The sequence below is a fragment of the Struthio camelus genome, chromosome 6 (assembly GCF_040807025.1).
Source record: "Struthio camelus isolate bStrCam1 chromosome 6, bStrCam1.hap1, whole genome shotgun sequence".
Lineage (NCBI taxonomy): Eukaryota > Metazoa > Chordata > Aves > Struthioniformes > Struthionidae > Struthio > Struthio camelus.
In genome coordinates this window covers 16,712,493-16,739,413 of record NC_090947.1, presented here as the reverse complement: position 1 = coordinate 16,739,413, position 26,921 = coordinate 16,712,493, and the positions used below count along the sequence as shown (strand labels likewise).

At 37.2% G+C, this 26,921-nt stretch overlaps 2 long non-coding RNA genes across 2 annotated transcripts in view; both read right to left on the bottom strand.

Annotated features, from left to right (window-relative positions):
- The window catches only part of LOC104145398 (uncharacterized), a 55,679-nt gene extending 40,026 nt beyond the window's left edge, over window positions 1–15,653 (bottom strand). Inside the window, exon 1 of the long non-coding RNA XR_694316.2 lies at window positions 15,585–15,653. This is a non-coding gene — a long non-coding RNA (uncharacterized lncRNA). The remainder of the gene's footprint in view (window positions 1–15,584) is intronic.
- Window positions 15,654–15,756: 103 nt separating this feature from the next.
- LOC104145399 (uncharacterized) overlaps window positions 15,757–26,921 on the bottom strand; it is a 28,493-nt gene continuing 17,328 nt past the window's right edge. Inside the window, exons 2-5 of the long non-coding RNA XR_694317.2 lie at window positions 24,796–25,018; window positions 24,089–24,286; window positions 21,565–21,712; window positions 15,757–15,837 (exon numbers count right to left, since the gene is read on the bottom strand). This is a non-coding gene — a long non-coding RNA (uncharacterized lncRNA). The remainder of the gene's footprint in view (window positions 15,838–21,564; window positions 21,713–24,088; window positions 24,287–24,795; window positions 25,019–26,921) is intronic.

Sequence of the window (26,921 nt, the reverse complement as noted above, 5' to 3'; positions counted from 1 at the left end):
TAATTTTTCATCCTGCCCTATTCATCATTCACCAAACTAGTATTCAATTCCAGAAAACACTGTTCTATACCTACAATAAAACACAGTATGCCCACTGATCTGGTCAGGAGCTGCTTTGAACCATTCCATTAATTGAATCAGATAAACATGTATCTTTTGTCTTCTCTGCCACTATTTTTTTTTTTTTATTCAAGCATCCTCACTCTCAAAGTGTTGATCAAAATCTCCAAATGATTAAATCTCCTCTTCTAGGAGGATGGAGATTTTGTCATATTTTCCATCAATATATTTCCAAGCATTTTTACAATTTCATGTAAATAACACCATCATTGTATAAAACAGTATAATTGAAATGCTGTAATTAATTTTGATACCTGTAATCATAACCTGTAATTATCATGTAACTGGAGAATTTTAATCAAAGAGCACAGCCCAATTTCATATTTGATACATTTCACAGTGAAAGCTCCGTGGTTGTGCATCTGAATAGGAGAAAATTCTACAAGCCAGTAGATTAGCTATACAATGAGCACACTTTTAAAAGTCACTGTAATTAGAGATGCTCAACAAATAGCTCAACTGAATAAAAATGGGGGGGGGGGGGGGACGACTGTTTTGCCAGCCTTCAGAGGAGTATCAAGCTTTTGACATTTTCACACCTTTTAACTGTAATTGTGATACAACTACAGGAGACGCATTACAGAGAAATCATTCAGAAACCTGTCTCAGATGCATTGAGTCTCTGTAGGCCACGATTCTACAACAGTAAATCCAATTTTATCTTTTTAAATAAATTAATAATTAATATATTAATCCTCCAAACTCTGAAAGTTCACAGTCACAGGCAGAGCTCTTTTAGCTTCACTGAAATTGTGAGCTGACAAAAATAGGAGTTCTTTAGAAGATGGCTGAAATGCCTTAAAGAAAACTGAAAATAATTTCATGTTTGTTTATATCAGTCTAGAACAGACAGTTTTAGCATCTTCAGCATTGCTACCAGCTAGAGGGAAGATCACCCTCCTCATTAAACCTCCTATAAGGGTTGGATACATTTTTCCATTATTTTAAATGCACATTTTTATTTATTTACTCTGCCCAATGCAAAGCTTCACTGAAAACTCTAGATCTTGCCCTAATCCATTAGAAATAAACACTTCTAGTTGATTAGACAGGATTACTTCTATTATTGAGGGGATAAAAACTAAAAACAAAACAACAAAATCCATAAACTTGGAAGAAGTTGTATTAGGGAATTAAATTTTAAAAAACACTTGATCCTGCCCACAACAAAAGAAACCTAGATAAAAAACAATTTTTAAGCAAATTATGTTAAGAGTTCTAATAAAGGTTTGATAGATTAACATATGTTAAACATGAGACAACATGGCATTAAAATTAGGCACCGTCTGCTCACTGAGATTAAAAAAATAGTTAATTCAGAATGTGGAATAGCACTTTAGACATAACGATTCTGATTTGTACTTCTAATAGTGTGGTAATAGTAGCTTTGAAATACACATTCTCTGGTCTTCTCTTGTTTCATACTCAGCCTGAACCTGATCCAAAGGGAGATATGGTTTTACACATTGTAAAACCACTATTTTTAATAAAAAGAGTACATAGTTATGTAACCAAAGTCTATGTCAGAATAAGTGCCATCTGTAACAAAGCATGGATGTAATCCTATAAACAACATGCAATACAAACAGAAACCTATCTGTATTACATAAATAATGTTATACATGTATTACAACATGTATAAGTTGAGTGGCACTAGAATAGGACTACATTTGTTACATGAACTTTACATTTTTTTTTTTTAACTGGTAAAATTTAAATATTGCACAAATCTTTCCTAAGTCCTGTCGGAAAAGTTTGGGCTTACACAAAATTAGATGAAGATTTCTACAGCCTTGTATCTGTAAGATTTTCACCTATCCTGAACAAATCACGGATAATTTTTCCTTTGGCATAAATGGAAAACCCTTACTGAAGTGTCCCATATCCAGAACCATGTACTGAGATCTGAGCTGCCAGAACCAGGGCAATTCTGCGGACTAACATTTGCTTGGAATATCATAGCAATATTGGGGCAACAAAGCTGAACTAACGTAGGAAAGCTTAATGTGAGACCTCAATAAAGGGAGAAAGGTGATCATATGAAAACAAACAAAAAAACCCCATTTGTACTCATTTTCTCATATCCACATATTCACAAGCAGCGAAACACATGTACTGAACTTGCCTGTCCGTTCTCACTATGCCGTCAGAGAGAAGAGACACCAACTATCAAGACTTTGTCATGTGGTTATGCTTTATGTACCCTTTATGAGTTGACAGCAACTGTGACCTTCAGTCCCTCCATTCTGTCTTGTCCCTAGGGGGATTAAGCTCTGCCTCCTCATTGGGGTGTCTGATGTTTTTACTCCTGTTCTTCATCTTCCCTCCATCGTCCTAATATCTTCCATCTGCCCCTTATTTCCCTTTGTCTATCCTTTGTTTTCCCCATCTAGGGGTCTAGAAAACCTTTCATTTATCTGTGCTGTGATCTTGGTGGTCTGATGATCTAGGTGCCTTCAAACTTTGCCTCTTATAACCTTCTTCCACACCCTTAGGGTCCCATTCATAGCTCATTCATACAAATTTTACCATTTCTACCACAGATCTCTACAATATGCTTTCACAAGAGTCCAAAACTAAAAACTCTGACTACTCCCTTTCCTTCTAGATGGAATTAGTTCCTATATAGAGGACTGAAAACAAGATGCAGAGACTGATCAAAGAACTGATGTCTCAGTTCATCCACAAGGGATGAGTTCACACATTTACAACGGGAAAACACAAGCTATCACGCTCTTTTTTTTTTTTTTTTTTTTAAAGTTCACATGATAGAACAACAATAAAAGAGTAAACCTATAGATGCAATGCAGGTCACTCATATGAAAACAAGAACTCTATTATTTGTTCTAGCACCTGTGTGGTCTGTGCTGTACTGAACTTTTCCATTATCTTCTTAGTGTGTGATGGTGTAATTATTTTTAGGGATATTCATTTAACACTAACATTTAATCCTGTGGATAATTTACAGGTTAACAGTGCTTAAATACATACAAATTACATGCTTAGCATTCATGTCAGTTAAACCAAAAAGAACAAACAGAAACCCGAGATCACACATTGTTGTTTCACCACCCCATGCAAGCAATATTAGTAGGGACTCTCAATACATTTGCCTACATTTTCCAAACTGCTGGTTTCTTATTTGAGTCAGGCATAGCTTTATTTTTAAAAGACCAGGAACCATAGGCGACTGTATTTTAAAATTATCTAGTTTCCATGGACACCATATAAAGTGCAATGCCCTGACTGAAATACTTGTCAGAGCAGGAGACATTTTAGCTCCATATATTATAAACATTTACTAATTAAAAATAAAATTGAAAAACTTATTTTCATGAAAATGGGACTGCCAGTAGGGATCTGTAAAGACATTATCCACCACTGAGGTCTTCAAGGTTCAGGTAAGTTAGCAATGCCAGAACAGTAAGCGATCATCTCCCTTGTTAACTTGAAAGGGTTAGGGAGAAAACCAGTACAGAAGTTGCTCAGTGAAAGCAAAATAGTCCTTTTCAAAATAGCATTTATTTTCTCCTTCTCACATGCTTATTTGTTCTTCAATGTCTGCTCTAGAAGTTAGCTTCCCAACTTTTCGTCTGTTATAACTGTATTTAAAATAATAAAGCTTACAAAACATACTGCAACTGAGTTATAGCCTGCTAAAAAAAAGTCTGGAACATGAGAATGCCATGAATTTGACCTACCCTGTATGCCTCTCTTGGACAACCTAATACCTCCACGTTTGTTTCTAAAACCCTTAATGCCCTCTAGTATACACTTTCAACCTCAAAGAAAAAAAAAAAAGAAAAAAAGAAAAATGTAAATTACAGGGAACAGAATTTCTTCTCCTTTAGTAAAAACCAAGTGGATTAAGGCAAAAGAAAATCTTTGCAGGAATCCCACTTCCTACCTGTCCTGGGAACCTGACAGATGGAGGAAGTAGGTAATTACGAGAGCTACAGATTGAAGATAAACTGTTCTTTTTAAGAACTCCCTCTATACAACCATTTCATCCCACAACAGGTTGCAAGATTTCCATCACACCCAAAGCAGGCATTAAACAGCTACAAATGTTTAATAACATGCTGTCTGGAATCCTAATTATGAAGTCCCTTTTGTGAATATTTAATTTGCTATTGGGTCTTATGTCCTTGAGCTAAAGCCGACAACTTCTATCAGTATTAATGAGAATTATGCATTCAGATTCACAGAGATCAGAGAAGTCATGTAAAGATCTTAATATACCCAGTCTTGTTTAACTATATTGATTTTCACCTTCATTTTTAGCCGGTGCTATATGACAAGGATACCTAGAAGTCTTCAGTCCGTTTCAAAACAAACATAAGAATTACTTTATATCATCTAGTCTCCAATATAAATTAATAAACTAAATCATTCAAAAGTAGGTGTTAACTAGTATTCTTAAAAATATATCATGCTTACAAAATAGTGAGCAACACATCCTGCTGAAAACACCAGATCTCCAGACTAGCCAGAGTATGACGAAAACTATTTAACGGTAGAGATACGGTGTGAGCTCAAAATGGGTTTTATTGTTGCTCTGATATACAAGCTATCTGGCCTTAAGATAAGAAACTGCTTATGCTTAATTAGAATCAGGTAGGGGAGTCAACACTAGAGTCAGACAATGCTATCCAAAGAGCGTATGGTGTAGATGAAAGGTAATTAGCATGAACCACAGGGTCAGAAAGGAGGTCTTGGGATGTACGGCCACCCTCATTTGGCTAGCTGTATCAGTAATATCACACTAAGCCAAGATTGCCTAGGCTACAGCGTGGGTATGAATTTGGACCAAAGAGAAAAAAGTAATTATGAGTGTGTTGTTTATATGGGAGGCGTCCAAGTGGAAAAAAGAAGCTGCCAGGGTGGTGAAAAGGTGGGTTCAGGAAAAGCAAACTGGAGAATACGGTACAAAACCAGATGGAGAATGAAGAAGGGGGGGAAATCTGCAATGGCAGGAGGGCAGACACCCTCCCTCCTCACCACAGAGAGGCTGACCTGCAGACTCAAACCCCCCGGACAGTGGAAGGACCCCTTTAGACAATCCACCCGACTCTCCATCAGGCCTAGGTGCAAAAGTCTAGCATGGGAGGGTGGAGTAAGAAGGAAGGAAATCTGTAAGGGATACACTTGGACCTTAATATTGAGGGCAGGAGGAGGAAAAGAAACAGAATTACAAAGTAATATTGTTTGTTTGCACGTCTGTGTGCATTCATGTGCATAAAACCGTGCATCAATACCAATACTAATGATAAGCAATAGCATTATAACACAGTATTACTTGCAGTGATATAATTGTGAATTAACACACAATAGTTCTGTGCTTATTAGTAAAGGTATTGTTAGTTTCTTAGAGGTATGTTGCTTAACCCATAAGCATCTTAACTTGGACTCAGTCTGAGTCAAGACTCAGACTTCGCTTGGAGCAATTAAAATACAGGTTCACTTGCTGGTTTTGCTCCAAAGACTGAAATGAAGTCTGCCAGCCACACTACGTTACACTGTGCAATAGTGTCAGAAAGGAAACACTGAAACCTAAAACTTGAGAAATAGGCTTTTAATGATACGTATATATGAAGATATTCTGCCTATTAAGTAACAACTCATACATCTGAAAGCTTGAAATGAAAAAAGGAAAAGAAATTCGAGAAAAGATGAGTGGTGGAAAAAGATTAACTAAAAAAAAAAGAATATTACTTTAGTATATGTGAAAGTTTGAGGAGAAAGATTTCTGATTTAGCTCTCCTATTCACCATCGCATTGGTACTGATTAACGAAGTTAGTAATGCAGTACATAACCACTTGAAGTTGATGGGAAAACACTGTCAATACTAGTGAAACAAGATTTCACCCAATGACTAGCTTTTTACATCAGCTGTTGCAGAACATTCTGGATCTGGAGAAATTTGAACAGATGCCAAACAATTTTAACATATGTTAGCAAAAACATGCACTCTGATGTTGGTTAGTAAGAAGGCCGTTTCATCAAGCAAGCATCCTTATAGTTCACTTGGAGGCTTCTCCTCTCCTCACATTTCAAATTTATCTATTTTTTGCTGTGACAGATCCTACTGTCCCTCAACTGTTAGTGTGGGCTCTATAGATTCATGCAAAAATTTCAGCAGATAAGATTGTTTAAGGAGTTTCTTCAAATTAAAGATATTATTAAACAATTAAGGAGTTTCTTCAAATTGAAGATATTATTAATTTGGTTTAATTCCACAGACTGACATATTGTAAACACACACACCGTAACCACAAGCCGAGTTCGCTGCCCAGCAAAGTCATCTGACTCCCTTAGTGCAAGTCCTCCGTATTCACTCGCTCTGCAGCGCTAAGCAATGACATTAACTGAACAACTCTTCTGCCTGGTCTCTTTTCTCTGCCAGCTACCAACCTTTCTGGATTTTTCTGAAATACTTCAGTTATGTCAATATGTTTTCCTCCTAAAGTGGATTAGGAAAAACTATGCCCATTCCAGTATGTTTGTTTAGCAATTTCCACAAAAAAACAGTTTGTTTCATCTTTCTTTTTAGGTCAATTTTTTTTTTAATGGAATGGTAAGAAAAAACAGAAAAAGAAGGAAAACCAAAGTTTCCTTTTGGAAAAAAAAAAAAGAAAATCAAAGTTTTTCTTCAGGATTTCATTTCAACAAGAAAATAAAAAAGTGCAATGCTTATAAGCCCAAAAGCTTTAGCTTGAAATTACTTTTTTTTTATTTGACCAAACAGAAGTACTTCATACATTTGCAGATCTGTAGTCCCAGGGTTTCCTAGTCTGAATAAATTAATAGAAAATATCACAATGCTATATTAAAACACTTCAACTCCAATCTTCTTCACAGTTCAAAGGTTTTTACTCATCTGCAGCACAAATATCAGTTCTCTTTCAAGAGAAGTTAGCTCAAAACGTCGTACCTTGCACATGAAGAGCAGCTTAAAATTCAGACTGAAATTCTATCAACATCTTTTTTTTATGCTTCTCTGTCAAATTGCCATGGATACTTATTTTTATCTTGTATCTTCATACAAAAGTATTTCAAAGAATTACAATTTATCTACAATTTTCTTTGTATACAGCAAATCCTGAGGGCCATATTCTTACATATTACCAAAAGCATTGCAGCTCTGCTGCTTAAGTCAAGCCCAGCTTGCCTGAAGTTTAAATGGAGCTATGGCTTTTTATGCCACCTAAAATAAAAGCAATGGCACAAGCTGATTGTTCTTCAGTAACCTCTCGAATGTCAAAAAATTTTGACATATCAGTAGAACTAGCATTAAAATATTAATGATAAAAATAAGCCTAAGAAAAGTATATATAAGATAATGTTTAAGGGATGCTACAGAGTTAACTTCACCTCTCTGCAGCAAGCTCTCTTCTTCCAGCTCATTTGCCTGAACCATTAGAGATATAAAAAGAACACTTTTTTCAAAAGGAAATTAGAGGTACGCTTTTTAAATACCACATTTTTGCCACTAACTTCAGAAGGTCAGGGCTTAATCCTGAAACTTACATTCAAGATGCATCTTCCACAAAAAAAACTTTCACTAAAAACAAATATAAAAAACAGAAAAACTAAACAATCCTCCCTATATTTTTATTAAACCAAAAAGCAAAAACTCCCAAACCAAAAAAAAAATCTATTTCCCCAGGTCTACCATCAGTGCTTTCATTCTCCTGGAATGAACTATGTTATGTTTCAGAGACCTTCAAATCTGAATTTGTAATGGAAAACTTACCCAAACTACAAAGGTCTGAAGAGCACATATAGCAACAACATGAAATTCATCCTTTACTCTGTCTTGAATTACTATTGTCTTGCAGGTTTATAGCTTTTGGGCTCAAAGCTCCTTCTTTACATACACAAACTCTTCAATATTTAAAAACATCAGAGGGAATAATTAAATCTCAGGTTAAAAAGAGCAGGGAAACTGCTAAGTAACTTTTAACAGCTGTAGTTTTTTTTTTTTTTTTTTCCAAATGGTTGTAAAACTCAAGGGTATATACGATAACACTAACTAAAAAGACAGACCTAACTCAGGAAGGTTTAAATTTTATGTTCAGAGTTGCCAAAGCTGCACAGGGCTTCCAGCACATGATGATCAGCAGGATTACCCACCCCCGTGAGAAAAGGAGAGCGCAGTAACTTTCAAGAGGGCTTCACTGTGTTCCAAAAAGATTGCATACAGCTGCCTATGCTGTATCTTCACCTCTACAGATGTCTCTCTGTTTAAAGAACTTCACATTCAGACTTTTTCTAATAAAACAGAAACCAGCCATAGCTCTGAAGAGGGGAGAACAGGGATAGAGACAGCTGACAAGAACTGCAGATGTGCACTGAAGGACTTAACCAGAAGGCTAGTCCAAGGCAGCCCTAGCTTCAGCACTAGCAGCTCACGGTGCAGCTGGTCCCAGCCTGGGTGACAAAGGAGCAGCTGCACGAATTTCCAAGCCTGTTCCCTTCTCCCCGCAATCGCTTTGCCTCCTTCGAGCCGGAGCTGTGCTCTCCCTTGAAGTCAGAACCTACAGGAAAGAAATCTTCAATTCTCAACCAAAGGCATCAGCTGAAAAGAAGGTATTAGCAAATCAATTGAGAATAGACAAATAAGAGGTCAGAGGTAGTATGAATCAAGCTTGCAAGTAATTTTAAGTCGTATAGGTTATTTGTGGTTGGGTGGAAAGTAAATGAAACTGAGAAGATATAAACTGTTTTTGTTCCACCTCATCTCCACTTGGAAAATAATTTCCAGACTTTCAGCACCTGCTCGGTTTCTAAGATGCTAAATACATGCTGTAAAGGTTTTATCTTGTATTTTTATTCTTTTTGATTTTCCTAATCCTTCCTGAAAGCAGTAACTGATTTATTCTAGGTTTTGAGTACAAGACCAGAGACCAATTGCCTTGGTAATAACAGGCATTTTTAACCATACTGGATTCCCCCCCCTCACCCCCCTACCCCTTCCAAATGCTATTCATTCCTTACTACTGCTGCAACATTCAGGTTTAATTCTTTTATGTTTCAGGGACAAACAGAAAATGGAAAAAACTAAAATGGAAAAAACTTCAACCTCATACTGAATATTTAATATAGAGTGAGAAAATAAAAGTAGAAATAAAATTCAGAGAAGTTAAAAGATGGCAAATTGTAAATGCACAGCTTTGTGGATGAACTCTGCTAGAAAGAAAAGATGTAGCAGAATTCTGCCCTGTATACACAAAGCTCAGGATATTTCTGGCTAAGTAAACAAATAAGGTAGGAGCTGATATTCTGGGATAATTTATATAGCTTCTCCTGCAAACTTACGGTTACTGCATTAAGATAAGATGCACTGCAGTAGTTACTGTTAGGGCTGAATAATATACATTCTCAGAAGGTTTCTTTCTGTTAATACGAACTTTTTACTTCATGCTCTGCTGAGAATGAACCTTTGCCACACTTTCTTCTATTTTAACTTGTTTCTTCTCTTTTAATGTCTTCAGTACTCTTCAGAAACAGCCATCACCACAGAGAATGAAAACAAGAGAATCTCCCATTATATCTAATTTTACATGAATATGTTTATGCTGGCCACTATAATTACAGACCAGAAGCTTGATCAAGCCCTATCAATGTCAAGTATTATCTATTGATTTCAGTGGAGTTCACAGAGATAAGGCTCCAGCCCTGCTTTCTGCAAATTCAGTGATGATTCACAGCACACAGTGAAGAACCATTTATAAACACTTTGTTCTAAAAGTCAGTTCTTCGTGTCCATCTCCACACAGATTAGCATTCCAAAATAAATTATTTCCTCCTGACCCAAACCTACAAACCTGCCTTAGTCATTATTTTGACCAAAACAAATTGTGTAGGTGCAACAGCTTTCACATCAGCTCTCCATGGAAAGAAAAGACCAGTGAATCAAGTCCCTCTCTCTCTGCCTTACTCTTGCTATAACACCATCAGCACACAAAGACCTATAAAAGAGCTTGACTTTGCACCACAGCGCGTTCCACTGAGGTCCTCGTCACTTGAACTGCACACCGTATTTCATTCTCCCTGCTGCCAAAGGCCTTTTGGACTCTGCAGAAAGGCAGAGAGGATTTTTTGTTTTGATTAGCGACTGTATTTCTACCTTGTTAGCATGCACAAAGCATTATGGTATATGCCTGCCAATCAAAAGAAATGCAGTGATGAAACTTTTAAAATCTTGATATCACACCACCTCATCACTCGTTCTACTGCGCACAGTGGCATATATGTACATGTTTGCCTGCATGAGAAAAAGCAGAGGAAGAGAAGTGTTTCAACACAAAATGAGAAAAGATAGAGAAATTAAGTACCTGTCAACTATGTCATACCAACAACATTTCTGCTAGAGCATCTATTAAATTAGAGGGTGGCCTATTCATCCAAACACCAGAGTGAGGGAGATCACACACAACATAAGCAAAAGCTTTCAGTGATATAAGATGAAGAAAAATTTATATTTGGAGACAAACGGCAGTCTGATCCACCTAACAGTGACAGAAACTTGGCCAGGAAGATAGGAACGAAAATGAAGTAGGGCCTCTGTGAAAATGGATGACTAACTTTCTATCGATTTCTTTCCACTTTCTTAGGAATCAGAGTTGTAAGATTCAGTTTGGAGCTCCCAGGTTTTTGCTCAGTAATTTTAACTTCAACTCAGTAACCTCTGTGACACATCTGTTTCTATTTATAATATGCAAGTCTAAAATGGAATTTGTGCTTCCTGCATGTCCTCTTATTGATTTGATTTTCTCCAACTACAAGAAGGGTCATCAGGTTTAATGCAGGTCATCAGGATTCACACTGATTTGTAAGTGAATGTAATACAAACTGATCTTAGGTGTTAAAAATCACAAGCTACAGCCTACAGGACTGTACAGACGGTCAAAAATATGAATAAAAAAATAAAAACAGGACACAAAGAATGCAATACTACCTATGCGCTGCTTCCCAAAAATAAACCTATTCACATATCAAACGAAAAGGCTTACAGTTAATCATAGTGGTTACGGCTGAATGCGCAAGAAGTCTACTAGATATGAGGCATCATACAGTATCAAAGCTGGACACAGCAGTCATGCAGTCATTTTGTAATCTCGTCACGCCAGAGGGGCTTTGAGGGCCAAAGAGAGCTGACAGTAAGCTTAAAAAAAAGTTTGTATGTGTATACACATACACACACACATTCGTATGAATGGATCCCCTGTGCTTCCAAGAGTCAGGAAAACACAAATAAGGGACTAGTTTGCACTGAGCAGGGTGTGCCCCAGATTAGAAAATTCAAGACAAATTCTCTACTATAAGATCATCTTTACAGCTGTGGAAGCATTGTGAAATTCACTCTCAGAAAACTCAAAATTGCACTATATCCAGATGTGTAATTATTATATCACACTGGTAATCATAATGGGAGGAAGAGATATTGTGTTATTTTTGGTATGACATAAAAAGTTCATGGCCACAGAATAGGCAGCTACATTTATGTTTCAACTTAGAGGGATTTTTTAAATTATTTCAAGACTTGCATCTTTGAGTTTTCCTCCATGCTTGTCACGTGCACTTTTTTTTTTTTTTTTAAACAAACAAAACCATTCTAACCACTGTTAATAATGAAAGACAAATCTCATGGGGATCATGAGTACTCAGCACATCTTAAAGCCGACTCCAAAATTAAAAGCCGGAGGGACTTCTTTTGCCTCTCTCTGAGGTCTTGCAGCAAATTATTGATTCTTGCTGATCTCTTTCCATTAATATATTTCTTTCTTATGGCCTGAGTGATTGTGTTAAAGTGCTTAGTAACTCTCTAATCATGTACGCCTCCTGGGGCTGAAAAGAGCTTTGGTTTTAAAAGTAATTTGTTTCAAATGAGGCCCTATGCATCCTAATGTGAGGGTCAGGGGCTCAGGGAAAAGAGAAGTGGTAAGTTTTCAGGGATTGTACCTGTGGCATCCAGAAATTTAAGCTGTTTAAGATTTGACAGAATAATAATTCAAATCTGTACTTTTAAAAATTACTTAAATCACAGCTATTTCCTATGAAGACAACCTAACCCAGTCTACAATAAAACTGAGCACTTTTGAACCTTCCTGCTCACCAAAACACATACTACTAGAATAAAAAACGTTATCAGGCCCCAGCCTCTGGCAACTTTAAAACAAGATTCGCTCTCAATGCAAAGTATGCAAAAAACTGAATGATGTTATTTAAAAGATTTTTTTCTCCAAATACTGCGGTCACAGTAAAGTCTTACCCTGGGCCATACAAGTTCCATGATATCCCTAATTTTCCCTCACCTCAGGCAACCTTCCAGGCGGAGGCCTCTGCTCCGAAAAAATGCATGGGCACACAGCAAAGTCTCCAACAAGATCTTCGGTGCCTGTCAGCATCCATCTGCTCCAGCAGCCAGCACCGCACCCTCCGGGACACCGCTGCCAGGGTGCGAAACACAGCACTCCGGTCATCAGTGCAACTTGTTTTGGCTATATTACATTTTGGATCAAGCCCAGTTCCTTTATAGTTAAAACTCAGTCATGATATCAAGACGTAATACAGGCACCACAGAATATTGCAGACGACGACAATTCCACCTACAGAGGACGAACAGGGGTTACGCACTCTTGCCAACCAAAAGCGGTTGCACGGGGTGTATACCAAAAGCCTTCTACTAAGCAGAAGGCTCAGCGTTTAGTGCCTTCAGAGCTCAAGTGAAATCTTCAGGCTTCCCCCTCCCCCCGCCCTAAACAGCAGCTCCCTTCAGCACTTTTTTTAAGGTCTTTAAGATAGGCAAAGGTTTTAGAAGCAAGAAAAAAAAAAGTTGAATTTGTGATTTGCTTTAGTACAAAGCCTTTCATACCACTTAAGCTGCAATTAATATTACTGATTATACCTCAAAGAGCTGGTGAACTGAGTCCTGGGGTAAACGCTTTCACTTCCCTATAATAAGATCTTTATATTGCTTTGCATTAATTTGTTTAAAAACCATCACATACAGGCTAGATGGAAAGTCCTGTCATACCCATTCACAACCACAGGTAGCCACAAAATCCTATGCAGCAAGTCAAAGGACACGTAGCAGAAGTTGCCACCACTGAAGAAAGGGAGCATAAGAACGTGAATACCGTTCACTAGAGCTGGGTTACAGGCACTTTTCCCCTCCAGAACTGCACTGTGATCCACCCACATAACGCCAGATATGCGGCCTGCATATACAAATACAAAAGATCTTGTGTATGTTGCTTACTTCAAGCTCTTTGGATATGAATATGGATGTCATTTTAAGATCTGCCCTCTCCCTGACTATCATATAGTATTCATTTATCATTCCGTTGCCAGGTCTTTTAAACTCTTGCAATAATGCCATATGCAACACTGTGGTAAACTTAACCCCAGTCCAGGCAGTATGTATCTGTCAGAGTTCACATTATGCACTGAACAGAGCATCAGCTGATTATGAAGTAGAATTCTGCTTGTTCATCTTGGTGTGTTTTCTTTTTTGTTTGCTTTCTGACTCTCTCTCTCCCCTCTGATATTTCTGTTCAGTTCAACACTATCCAAATAAATAAGGTGCCATTATTCAAATTTTTACTTTAGCTAGACTAAAGCTCACTGTAGGTAACTATTTTGTATCACATTACTCCTATTGCCTATCCTTGCAACCTGGCCTTCAGTCCCTTTAGCTCACACTAATGAACTATAGTGGTAGTGCTAGCACGCCTTCATTTTCTAGCGTCTCTAGTAGCAGTCCTGGGTGCAGCTTACATACTCATACTATGTACAAGAATCAAGCTTTATTCTTATGAAACGTTACGATATACTATCATCTGCTCTTTAACTCCAAAATCAACTTCTATATTTTATTGTTGATGTGCACTTTTTAGTTTTTGCAAGCATAGTCCATGAGTCGTCAGCCTACAAGCTGCTTACGCAAATCTACATATGCCGAAGAGTAACACAGCCTGTGCCTTAGGAAACAGGGCTGGAAGAAGAATTTCAGGGAGCAGATTCACAAGCAGGAGCCCTTGTAACTGATGCAATAAGCAAGGTCACGTCTGGACGACTTCTCAGGTCAGATGCACAGCTGTGCTACTTCCGGGAGCAGCTGAACCCATTCTTTGGGGCAGCATTTAAACTAATAAGCTTTGACTGACCCAAGCAAAATCACTTAGCTGGACTAGGATACAAACCACGCTCAAGCTAAGTCGCTGCATTTTCCCCAAGCTGCAATCTAATAAAACCTTTCAAAAACTGGAAGTACAGAGGATTAACAGAGTAATAAGTCCTGAGCAGTCTAAGCAGAAACCACATGGACAGCATCTCTACAGCAGGCTTCCCAAAGCATCCTACACCTTAAAGATCTCGAGGAGATCTAAACCAAATTTTAGTCTGGAAAACAGAGAGATTTGGGTGTAAAGTTTGGGACCTACCTGGTGACTCCACTGTACTTGATGTTTAAGAGAAAAAAGTGACCACTAAACACGCAGAAGTTGGCCACTACTGCTTTAAATAAAGGGTTACTCTCTCTGTGATTAAATACTTTGGTAAACCATGGCTCAGAAAAGCTGCCATAAACACTGTTTCACGAAAGAGAAATAGACAAAGTGGTATAACTATAGGTAATACGCTAGTCTGGCACTAAACAGTAGCTATGACTAAAATAAGCATCTATTAAGCCAACGTTGGCACCTTTTGCAGTTTTCTGCAGCACACAGCACAATTCAGATAACAAGTCATACTCTGGCCTTTTACCAACAAAATGAAATATAGCAGGTGATCTATCTCTTTACACTGTAAAATTTTCCCCAAATGAAACTGGGCAGAAATTTCAAAGGAAGAAAAATATTTCCTTTTTCAGTGTACACAGGAAGTCAATTTAACTTTGATACAAACAGTTAAGATTGGACCCAAGACTTCCAGACGACTGTCCTTCCTTCTGCTTCATCCGTCACATCTGTTCAGCAGCATAAGGTGATTTGTTGGTGCAGGCAGAAAAGGGGCAGCCAGAGGTCATCACAACAGTCACTGAAGATAGAAGTTTATACTGCTACTTTGATGGAGCTGGTCTGACAGAGAAACCATGTATCTCCTCCTAAGACAGTCTGCTTCCCTAAATATATAGGGCAAACTACCAAACTATTTTTGCTCATTCAGGAGATATGTTGCAACTTCCAACATGCGAAACGTGATGAGTTGTTAGATTATTGGTAAAATCTCTAGCTGTCTACCCTGTAATAGGTTAAGCTACAGTCTGTTACAGATCTGAAGTAGAGGTCCTAGCTCTGTAACGTTAGCATAGGTTTCTCAGCAGGGAACTTCAGCTTTCTTAGATGGGCTTTGCTTTGAATCTAAAAATAGCAAGCACAACTGAGGAAATAAAACTGTTCTGAACCCAAATTCAAAACACAGGCAGTATAAATCACAGAAAACGAAAATTGCTTACTTTCAGAAAATTCTCATCTTCTGGACTTGGATGTTTTCCATTTAGTCAATCCACCCAGACATTCAATAACTGAAAGAGATGAGAATTTTAAAACATCTGTGTTTTATGCCGATACCTGTTAATTTTGTTTATGAGACCCTGCTTATCGTAACTCACATAATAGAGTAAAATTAGTTCCTGTCTTTTTCATTCACATATCATTGTCTTCAGGAGTCTTGTTGCTAACCGCAGCTAGTGGGAGTTTCTTTCTCTTCTTCTTGAAGAAAGAAGATAAAAATAAAACAAAAATAATAATTGAAAAAATCAGATAGCTAGCATCAGTTCTCTTACTGGCTAAAACGGGTATTAAATTATATTAGAGAGTAAATTTTAGTTATCTTTACTTTCTCTTTATAGTACTAAAGTCCATTTAATTCCATGCATACATTAGATATCAAATTACTTAATAGATTTATCAAGCATTACGTTAAGTAGTAGATGTTTTAGATGTTGTTGCCATCCAGAGGAAGATGCCTTAAGCACATTTGTGTGTGTGTATATACACATACATGCATGCACCCCCCTACTGTTACTTTACGTACATACCAAGCAATAAAAAATAAGGCTGTAATACTTAAATTTTAACAAAATAAAACATTTAGTTAAACATATACATAATTAACCAGAGCCCGTTGAATCAGTAAGCAGTATGTTAAGTGCATAGGTTAATATAGTCATAATATTTATATGATAGTTTTATACCATTTCCCCCCCACCCCCAACTGAGGCACAAACATTTTTACCCATTTTAAGAGTATCTCAGCCTACCAGCTTGATCTGATCATCATAATTCCTATCTGCTACCACAAACACACGATCACTGAAAATGAAATGTTCCACCTCATTTGACCTTTTCTTGTAGAAATATATTAAACATGTATAAAAATCGTACATTTGCTTTCATTGATTTCAGAATGTATTCAACCTGAAAGCAACAGAACATGGGCTTCAAGAGCTGTCAGACACTCAATTTGCTGCTGTTCTGGATACTAAAATGCACAGGGCTCAGAGAATAGCATAAACAAAACTACAGTTACATGCTCAGCATATAGAAGACCCAAAAGAGAATTCAAATACTTGCCAGTAGGTTTCACAAGTCTGATTTTTTGTTTATTCGTACATTTGCTATGCTAACTACTTAGAGACTATTTGTTTCCCCCCCTCATTTGGATATTAAATATTAATATATTCTGTAGTTATCTCTGCCTAACAGTTTATATGTGTATGTGCATGACCATGAGTATATAAATTTTTATATACACATCTACCCAATAATTAAGGCGTTAGTTCTACACATTAATCTATAGGCTTAAACACAGAAGTCATTTTATTAACTTCCAAGGAGACTACTCCCACATTTAAAATCAAGTATATACTACACATCCTGACATTAACATTATCATAACATTATCATTACCAATGTTATCATTAACATTAACATTATCCTCTACATGGTATGAACAGATTTTCAGGCTTTGTAGGTCACCTTGTTACAGAAAGGGATATCAGTAATAAAGGGCAGGGAAGTACTGTGCATGCAACTTGTTCTTTTTTGCATAATAACTACCAGTTGCAGGACAAAGATAATCAAAAGATATGCACCTTACCTCCCTGAAATCCTAGCTCTGCTCATAACCTTGCTGACTAAACTAACTCAGATTAGAGAACGGGACAGACAGCTAACATTCCTCTTACTAAAAAAGGAAACGCATAACAAAACCAACGACAAAACTATCTTCCTAGAAACTTTGCTACGCAGAACTTGGTATACCAGCAACAGAGCACAACACGTTAGCTTCAGACTGAATCCTCAATAGTAACACAGCTAGCCTTCACATCCATGCCACTTACTGTCACTTGCTGCAGCCTGTATCCCCAGGATTGCAGATTTAAATAAACAGGAATTATCATAAGGTTCAAAGAGCAGGTTCAGACAGGTTCAGGGCTTTAGCAATACGATTTCATTCCATTAGCACATGGTGGTCCCCATCAGGATTTAACTAGGATTCTCATCATCACTTTGCCTGTGATTCAAGTAACTAAATTCTCATACGCCTCTACAGAAGCGCAGGGTCTCTATTTAGGCTATCTTAATGGCCTGAACAGAACTTTGTGCTTCTTCTCAGCTACGTTAGCAGGCATATAACCTTTATTTCTTACATTTGAGACTTTGTGCTTGCCTTCTGTGGCCTTCATTCTGCACAATGGTAAGCATTTACTCTGCCATCCTCTCAAATTCAACGAGAATATGCCCTGAGGCAGGTTTTTTAATACATACATACATATATATACACATACACACACAGGGTATATATGTTACATGATAGATTATACACTTATTAAGCTATATCTGAGTGAGGGACAGTAGAAGAGTTGACTTGACTTTCAGGACAAAAGGAATAAAGATTAGAGATACTTTCCCTCCTTCCTTCTACTGCTACCTTCCTAGGAGTCCATGCTTATTCCAACTTAGACTTCCAATTGAATTGCAAATTCTGGAATTGCAAGTAGCTGGAGTTCTTTGAAATATTGAAACATACGTATTTCTTCCCATAATGGTGCAGGTCCTAAGCGTCTGAAAGCTTGTGGCTACAAATCCCCAAGTTTTCCAGGCTCCTGAGTGATTCCTTAGGGTTGTGATGAGGAGTGGCTAGACTGGTTTGGAGAACCATCAGTATTTGGATATCTTCATTCTACATTGTATCATAAATGATAGAAGAACATAAAAAGCCCTGTTTCTTCTAAATATGTAGCTAAGATGTTTAATTGCCCAAACAGTTGCTTTAATCCAAATAAGACTACTGAGTGGTTTTAAAAAAAAAATCACACTGCACAGGGAATATTCATGGTCACTAGATAGTCTCTTCTCCTCTTTCAAATCATTCTCTGTAATCAATTGATATTATTTTTCCTGATCACATCATTACTAGATGGTTTGGATAGAACTAAGAATAGGTGGATAGTTAAAAAACTTTGGCTCTCTCTTTCATCTAATTTTTATAATTGGTCCTAGTATTTAAATTTCTTATAAAGAAAAAAAGCCTATTATCTCATTCAAATCAGTATTTACCATTAAGTATACCATTAAATTAATTTGTAAAGATAGGCCTCAGACAAAATTAGAAATCTTGAATTATTCATGATGAGGTCTACTAATTTTACACTATTATTTCTTATGCGAAACTTCAATGTGTCAGACCAAAAGTTTTTTCTGGCAGGGAATAAATGCCTCAAAACACTCCCTAGAGAACAAAATGTAGCTGTCACATTGAAGATAATGCATTTAATCTCTTTGTTACATTACAGCAATTTTAATAAGCTTTATTGTACTGTTTCCAAAAAGCAACCCTGAAAAAAAATTCATTTACTAAGTAAGCAGTATGATGGTCCGTACACTTCTACCCACTTAATAATTAGATTAGTGCTTTCAAAATATTCAAAGGCAGCAGTAAATTCCTTTCATAAAAGCTAGCAAACACAGCAAGCACATCAGTCATTCCTCAAAGGAAAGATGACAGCTACTTTCTAATCGGTACCGGCTTTGCTAAGTTTGGATTCAAATGAAGCATGATTTTTAGCCTCCTATCGTAAGCCTTGCTCCGCTCAAGACCAATCATCCTGGTGTCTTTTTTTTTAATATTCATATTGAAATAGTATTTTATCCTTAAAAATGCTGATGATGTCTAAAATGTGCTCCAATTTTCAAATAATTCTTTAAAAATTTGCTTCTAGAGATACAGATATAAACCTAGTTGTAATATACAAACACAGCTATCTGAACCTCACTTTCCTCTCTTACGCCTTAAGCTAGCGCAAACACAGCATCCGTTTACTGCAACCTCATAATAAACAGCAGAAAATCCCACGAGTATACTGCCATAATAGGATTAAAGTGCAGATCCCATGCAGCCTGTGTGCAGACCTGACCCCCAATTTGTCTAGTACAAGCATTCAGACTGGTATCACTCAATTACTTTGCTGGTAAAAGTACATATTACTCTTTAAAAGGAAGAGGCCAATGTTCCCCTCAAAAATACATCAGAGGTTAGGGAATAGCTGCACTCTAGCATTTTAGTAAACTTGTCGTCTTCCATCTTTCACAAAAACATCATAATTTTAAGAACTCTTTAATTCACAGAATACAGCAATCTATAAAATACTTAGTAATTACTACAGAATATTCTCTTTATTAGAGGCACAAAGGTAGCTACCATGATAACACCTCCAAGCCAAGGCACTGCACTTCTGTTTTGTGGAGAGCGATGCAAAGCTCCACTGAGGCTTAAGTATTTCTACTATTTCTATTTTTTAGTAGTTTGAACTGCTGAAATTCTCCATCTCATTTGAGCGGGCTGGAAACCACCTTGTATATAATCTGAAAAGTTCAACGGAACAGTAATATTTGATTTCTTACTCATTCAAGACTCTATGAACTGTGCAACCTATTTAACGTTAGGGATGATGTATTTGGGTAAAATGTTCAAGGTAGGAGAAGACTGACCACATGAAATGAGGCCAGATGGTGTCATGACCATATATCCAAAGGTAAAATCTCCATGACAAACCAGTATCAACTCAGTCAGTAGCTTGAAGATGACTAAGAATTAATAAATAGAATTTATGAGTAGAATGATAATGGATGCAATCTGAAAAACAGAGTAGAAAACTGTTTAGCTAGTTCAGAATAGAGAAGGAAAACAGTAACTCAACAGTTCATAAGGATAACTGTTTCAGAAGTGCTTCTCACATTGCAGAGTTTTTCTTTTAAATATCTTATGGGCAGGGCTGTTATTGCACCACAGTAGATACATTTAACTTCTTTTCAATAATTTCAAAATACACGTAATTGTCTTTAGGCACACCAGTTTGTAAAACAAAAAGGTATAAACAGTACTTAAATACATTCATAAACTGGCTTTGTTAATAAAACTCCTTTCAGACAGCACACGCTACTTGTCTTGGAAATGACTACTTAGAAAGATGAGCTTTGCAATATTCCCCTGAGGATGAGCAAATATGAATTTTCGTGTGGGTTGGAAGGAAGCAGATTTAGAAATCAGAGACTTGAAAATGCTTCATGGCTTCTTCTCCATCTACAGGTCCCCAGCTAAGGACAGATGTTAAACATATGCTTCAGTCTCTTTCAATTTAGAGAGTCAGTGAAGCATGTTCTCAAGGCTTGCATTCTGCACAGGGATCACTGAAGTAATAGGGAATTTAGTAATAAGTAATACTTAACTCCTAAATAGCAGTTTAGATTAGTAATCTGAAAGTGTTTAATGTATAAAATCACTATCATTAGCTTCATTTTAACAGATGAAAGAGCTGGAGCACAGAAGTGAAGTGATTTGTCTCCAGACATACGTAAGTCCAATAGAAGATATAGGAATAAAACCCTTGGCATCTCAGTCGCAGTTCAAAATTCTGCTTTCTTCCACCATCTAATAATGCGAGTGCCCCTAACGCTTTTACAGAAAAAAAACTGGCACTCTGTCAATATTTCCATTGCAGATCTTCAGATGATTCTCTCAGAACAGAATGGCAATAACTAATCGATCTTCACATCTCTGTTAACACCAGCCGATCAAGCCCATCACAATAAATGGACATGCTCATTGATTACTACTTCTGTGGAATTATAACCCGAATCTGTCAAAAAGATAGTGGCCCCTATCGACTTGAGATTTCTTCCTCCTTTATATTCACAATTTTGAAATAGTATCCGAATAATCTATATGCCCATGTTTCTGTCCTGAAATAGTTTCCACAGGGACAATAATGCAAATATTGACAAAATGTTTTTGATAAATGCTTCCCAAAGATTTCCTCCACTTTTACTGAATTCTTGACCCAAATTAAGAAAAAACACTCAGACTTACTTGACTTATTACAGATGGAGGAACGAAAGTGCCAGTCAACTATAGTGATTCCCAGCACTTACCTTACAGCATAGAAGTTTCATCAACACCTTCTGAAAAATGCCTAGGGCTAACAACTCTTTCCTTTCAGTGTCCTGAAAGACACACAGGCATTCTCACACTCGTACTCATCTTCTGTTCCCATTGCCAGCGCCTTCAGGACAATTTATCCTAAACAAATTAAATATTTCCTTTATCTTAGGTTATGGCAATAGCAGGCACACAGGAGACATATGTCTGTTACCAAAACTCTGATGACCCCTCACTGATTGATCAGCTACCAAAAGCTTTTCACTGCCTCATCTACTTCACCAATGCAAGATTATTCAGAAAGATGTGGCACAGGATTCTCGGCACAGTAACCAGAAGAAAACAGGCTACCTGATGCTAACATTTCATCGTTATCCCCAGCAATGAAAGGGCTAATATGGAATTTCAGATAGCAACAGTGCAAAGCAGTTTTAGGCAGACCTGGCTGATCACTAGCTGATTTATATTCTGTATGCGTTTAAAGTAAGGGACAGTAATTTTTCAATGGTTATTTCACTATATTCTTGAAAACAGCATGTTAACAAGACTGTATTACTGCTCACGTTCGAAAAAAATCAGATTCTTAGAGGTTCCATTATTTATTTTGTAATTATTTTAACTGTTCCCTCAACAAGAATTTTTTTTTTTTTAAAAAGATTTCACAGCTTATGTACAGGATTGCCTTTTAACAGCTTCTCTCTGGGCTTCCACAACCTTAATTCACTTGGAAACTGTATATGAACCTCTGTGCCATCTGGTAACTTTTTGCAGTGTAATTATCCTGATAAATGTATGCATGCTATTAGACATTTCCATTAGAGAGGTGACTAATGTTGCTTCTGTATTTACAAATCTGTCTGCAACTTCCTGTTAAAGGTCCATTTTAGGAAGCTAACAGACTTGTTCATTTACATCTTACTAAAACTTGACACCAAGGGTTTTTTTTTTTTTTTGTCAACGTTATTTATGTGCTACTATTTATTCAGATCAATTTTCTATCTTATACCACAAAATTTCTTTTGCACTTTTTTTAGTACTCTGCCAAAGGAAAGTTTTGAAAAAAAAAATACTATTGCACAGTGGAAGGAAAAAATAATAATTGAACTATTTCTTTCATTTTGGAGTTTCAGGAAAGCTAATAGTTGTATATCTTTAAAATCAAGAAAAGATAGCAGATGAAGTTTGTCAGTGTTGCATTTAGTCTGTTTACATAAGACTACTCAAAAAAAACCCTATAAAATCACATGCAGCTCAAGGCCTCCACCCAAATACTCAGCCTTACACTAACTTAATATATTATATCATACTTTTCTGGATCCTGAAGAACAGTGACATCTCCATGAACTAAATCATGACTCGATTTACTCGAGCGCCATTGTGACTAAAAGCGCTCCAGTACACATAAGCGCACTTGTGCTTATATCTGTACGTGTAAAAGTAACACACATTCGATACTACCAGATGCCTTGGTATCTTGCAGATCAGCGTGATACCCCTCCTCCACGGGAGCACTGGTGTTCACTGCTGTTCACTTCCAGGCACTCAAACACATACTCACCGAGCCTTTGAACCAACAGTTGCCTGCATTATTCCCCTCATTAATGCCTTCCCTGTTTCTTTTCCCTTCTCTTTCCACTTCTCCAGCCACACTATCCTCTCCCACCCTAAGTTTCCTCCTTGCCTTCATAGTGGTTTCTGGCATCCCAGGTGAGTAAAACTCAAGCCCTTCATCCAAGGAATACTCACTTATGTAAGTTAGACATTCTCCCACCTGAAATATCACAGAGCTTCACAAATCAAGTATTCAAAGGAGACTCATGTTTTAAAAAGAGTTCAAAACACACAAGGAGTCACAATCTTAGTCATGTCCCAGCCATCCACTCAAACGTCACTCTGTCTGTAGTCCATATAAACTTGTCACAGAACAGTCAATCTTGTATTGCATCTTATGCGCTGTTCAGCGTTTAATAAAAAGTAGAGAATTTGTGAAGTTGCAAAAAAACGAGAGTGATAGAAGGAAGAGAGCTACAGTTCATTCTCTCCACTTTGAAAATAACAATAGTTTGTGGATTTAGCTCATTTAACACTTGAAAAACTGAGCAACAAGGAACTTGAGAAATGGTTTCTGCGCTTTTCATAGCTGTATAGCGAGTCATGATATTACTTAAAGTTAATACCTTCCCTTAACTTCATCTTACCAAAAGAGACAAATGTTACGATGCTCAGAGCAATATACTTGGCTTTCAAAAGTGCTTCAGAGCAGCCATTCGGTGCACTAATGAATCATATCTAAGCTCTTAAAATATTTAGGCTTTTTTTAAGCCTTTGAAATATAATCACTTATGTAAATATAACATAGCATTATTTCTCAATTTATTACACTTTTGCTAAAGATATTACTTTTTTACAAGAAATATATCTAAAACTCAATTGCTATATCTGTGCTTCCCATTAGTAAAAACTTATAAAGGCAGCAGGGGAAAGCATTTTTCAGAAAGACATTCAGAATCACTGTACCTGAGTCTTGCAGAGTTTTGCCAACAAACCACAATTTCTCAGCTTTGGCCCTATATCATTTAGCACAGTGGCATATAACGTCGTTCTGCTTCAATACTTCAAGTTAGGGTTCCCAGAGGAAAGCTGTCTTTCAGTGTTTTTCTCTCCAGATACTTCTGCAGGTTTCTAAAACCCAGGAGGGAAAGATGCCAGTAAACCCTGAAAAAAATTTTTAATTGTTTATTTGAAATTCATCATTTTGATGCAAGATCCTGATGAATAAACTGAGTATCAGTGGGAAAATTACAGTGCTTCAAGACCATAAGTGCCAGTGCAGAAATATACTAGTTAGACCGTTAAAGATCTTCGACATTTTTAAACTGAACTCCACTGAAAAGGGAGAGTTTTAAATGAAACAGCTGGCTAAATTAGACAAAGTTAAGGAAAAAGTAAAACTTGATATCAAGACAAGCACGTTTATCCTTGTTTAATTCAATCATTAGTAGTCTTTTGCTACTGAATAGCAGCATGCTGGCTCAGCTCTAATTAAGCTAGTCATTATCACAGTCAGATGTATATGGCCTTTAAACTTTTCCCTTATTTCTTCTCCCATTGACTCCCTGGAAGAACATTTGCCGTTTTTATCCAAAGCACAAGCAGGCCAAAATAAAAAGGGATCCTATTTAGGGCTGTTAGCCAAAAGGTTAAAAAGAGAAAGCCTCCAGTACTCCCACAGGATGAGCTCAAGCAGCTGGGCCACGATGATATAGGACGCAGTCAATTCACAGGCTGGGGACGTCTGCCAGCTTGGTGAAAGGAAATGAGCCACCAGAGGATCCCTGAAGTCCCGCCGAGAGCCCTGGAGAGCTCCCTCCTAGCTGTCCATTGACTGCAGATGCTGCTCAGAGGGCACTGACAACTGTTGATGCTACACACATCGGAGGATTGCAACTGAAGGGAAAAAAAAAATGTGGTTTTCCTCTATTGCTGCGAAAGGATAAGTCTTCTATACATCTTGATAATTCAGTAAGACACAGAACATTTGCATTTCATTAAATAATTTTATTAGACAGATTGGATCACGAAATACTGTCACAGTATATAGTCTAGGTGATGGCAGAGGGATACAAAACAATATTTTAAATGTCTGCTGTTTGAAAGCAGTTTGAGAAACAAAACAGAACAGGGAAGTACTGTAACATCTGCAGTGTCTCTAAATAAGGATAAGCTCCTATGCAAACCTACCACCCATTATACGTGCATTTTCTGATACATCCAAAACCTGTACTTTGGTATGGACTTCTTGTCCATATAAACAAATTAACCCATATATATTTGAACTGGGGAATATTTAAAACCCAGTAGCATAGAATTAATGATTCTATTATTGTGATGCAAAGAGTATTATCCTTTGTAAAAATAAGGAATTCCCCTAAATGAATTTCCGTGCTTCAATGTAAGTTATTTCCAAGATGAAAGTTCAATCAGGATGCAAATTCTTCTTTGATCCTTCCACTTCACCCACCCCAACCCTGCCCCCTTACTTGTCAATTTATAAACATCTTTTCCAAGTGTCGAGCTCACGACATGAGATGTTTTAATCATAAAGAGCATAGAATTACTTAGAGTAAGCATTAACCTGGCACGCATTAGTGTAATAGGAAGTTAACCGTTATCAGCATTCACACAGGTCAGCTTTTTCACACGGTGATTGTTGTGAAATGATGAAAAAGTATTCAATGGACATAGAAATATGGTAGTCTGGTACTACAGCAATGGATGTTACATAAATAGCTCTACAGAGGCAAATCAGGACATCCCAATAATCCCATTGGGATAAAACAAAAGCTTCCTATAGCGAGAAAGATGTCAATAAAAATCTTCAATAAAATAAAAATAATAGTAATTATACTAGTAACAGTTACCTTAAATTTGTTTTTTTTGAATTGCAGATCACTTTATTTGCCTACACACTATATCTCATTAAGGATCACATAAAGCAAAATAAGGTATACATTCCACATAGCAAGTGATGCCATACAGACAAAACAATTGCAGTCGGAATGACTGAAGTTGACAGGAGTTTTTAGGAATGACTTTAGAAAAATTCCTGAAGGAGAGCTATCTGGCTTCAGAAAGCAAAAATCTGCCCCAAACTTAGAATCAACTAGTACAAATGTTTAACAGGGCAGCTGCTTTTTACAGCATGCCTTGCAGTCCTAGTTCTCCAAACATGAAGCTCGTGGGATTTCAGGAGCATGTTGCACTTGCCCTCCCCTTCTAAGCACCTTGTGTCCCATTGCATGCCTACAGACCAGAGTGAGAGGAAGAGTAGCTGGCAGGGTATGGTCTAACAGTGTTGACACTCAACTGAAAAATAGTATTAAGTCACACAATGTGAAAACAAGCACAGAAAAGCCAAATATTTGGCAACAGAAGGGTGCTCTCTATGTCTGGGAGGAACAAGTGGGAATTTACTTGCAGATTTACCAAAATTTGCCACCAAGCAGCTCAGTGCCATGCTGTTCTACCAGCAGGCATGTATCTAAAAAAGTTGCAACACTACATGTCAAAAGGCCCAACTTCTGTTTCCGAGCTCAATTTTTCTTTAGAAGTGTCTGATCTTCACTTCTCCAACATGTACAAAAAGCATGCAATGTTATAGTCCATATTCAGAAATGTTCCAAAACATACAAACCATAGATATAGGGTTATTCTTTATCCATTCTACAACTACACAAATATCAATGAAAATAAGGATGTGACTGATCTGTTGTACAGCAGCATTGAGACAGAACGTGTCAAGCTATTGAATTACAAGTTGTTGGGTTTTTTTCCTCACAGTAGAATTCTT